Below are 1,406 nucleotides of genomic sequence, written 5' to 3'. Positions count from 1 at the left end.
TATGTGGCTGGTGCCTTAACCACTTGAGCCACAGGCACTGAGCCGGCGTAAGTGATTTTCTTGTCTTAGCCTCCCAAGTAGCTGGGATTATAGGCACAATGCCTGGCTATTAATTTTGGAGACTGGGTCTTGTTCTTAATTAGAGTGGGCTCCGAACTCCTGTTCTCAAAGGATGGGGCCTGAAGCCTTTGGCCTCTCAAAGTGCTAGGATTACAGGCATGAGACACTGTGCCTGGCCTTGATAGCTTTTATTATCTATTGTCTTAAGAAATGACTTTTTTTTTTTTCTGGAGATAGAGTCTTATTATGTAGCCCCCAGTAGAGGGCTGTGGTATCATAGCTCACAGCATCCTCAAACTCTTGGGCTTAAACAATTCTCTTGCCTCAGCCTCCCAAGTAGCTGGGACTACAGGTGCCTGACAATACTCAGCTATTTTTTTTGTTATTGCATTTGTTTCCAAGGTCCCTTAAGGCCTTGTCTTTACCACCCTCTGTGTATGTGGCTGGTAATTTAAAACTATAGTCTGCCTCCTCCTACTCCTTATGTCTAACTTTATCCATTACCCCCTACTATTTTCTTTATTTTTTCCACATAGGACTTACCTCTTATCAAGTGTATATTTGATCTCACTAGAAAGTAAACTCTGAAGATAAGACTTAATCAGCTTTGTTTCCTGATTATTCCCCCAAACCTCGAATAGTGCCTAGCAAATAGTAGGCAGCCAGTGAGTATTTGTTGAATGAATTAATAAAAAATTATCAACTTTACCAGCAGGGCAGTTTCTTGTCTACATTTACACATTTAAAATTTTTAAAAAATTTCCCTCTTGGGGCTGGGCCTGGTAGCTCATGCCTATAATCCCAGCACTTGGGAAGCCAAGGTGGGGGGATTGCCTGAGCTCATAAGTTCAAGACCAGCCTGTGCCAGAAAAAGACCTCATCTCTAAAAATAGTCAGTCATTGTGATGGGTGCCTGTGGTCACAGCTACTTTGGAAGCTGAGGCAAGAGAATTGCTTGAGCCCAAGAGTTTGAGGTTACTATGAGCTATGACACCATGGCAATCTACCAAAGGTGACAAAGTAAAACTCTCAAAAAAAAAATTTCCCCTTAGAACATTAAACATTTCTCATGTTGATGTGATCTTCATAATTTTTAATGTTGTGTAATATTCCATTGTATAGATATACCATAATTTGATAAAAAGCCATTTTCCTAATTTGGATATTTAAGTCATTTTTGATTTTGTTCCCATAAAGCCCATCATATTGAATGTACTTATGGATGCAGTATTTTATTTATTTATTCTTGAGACAGGGTCTCACTATGTCACCCTTGGTAGAGTGCTGGTGGCATCACAGCTCATAGCAACTTCAAACTACTGGGCTTAAGCAATTTTTTTTTTTTT

General features: G+C 39.8%; 1 protein-coding gene across 3 annotated transcripts in view; it reads left to right on the top strand.

Annotated features, from left to right (window-relative positions):
- NONO (non-POU domain containing octamer binding) overlaps window positions 1–1,406 on the top strand; it is a 22,758-nt gene that overhangs the window by 2,208 nt on the left and 19,144 nt on the right. The window lies entirely within an intron of this gene.

The sequence above is a fragment of the Otolemur garnettii genome, unplaced genomic scaffold, assembly GCF_000181295.1.
Source record: "Otolemur garnettii isolate 467f Iridium unplaced genomic scaffold, OtoGar3 scaffold00219, whole genome shotgun sequence".
In the NCBI taxonomy this organism is placed as follows: Eukaryota; Metazoa; Chordata; class Mammalia; order Primates; family Galagidae; genus Otolemur; species Otolemur garnettii.
The sequence above is the reverse complement of the archived record's forward strand: the minus strand, read 5'-3'. Positions and strand labels throughout refer to the sequence as shown.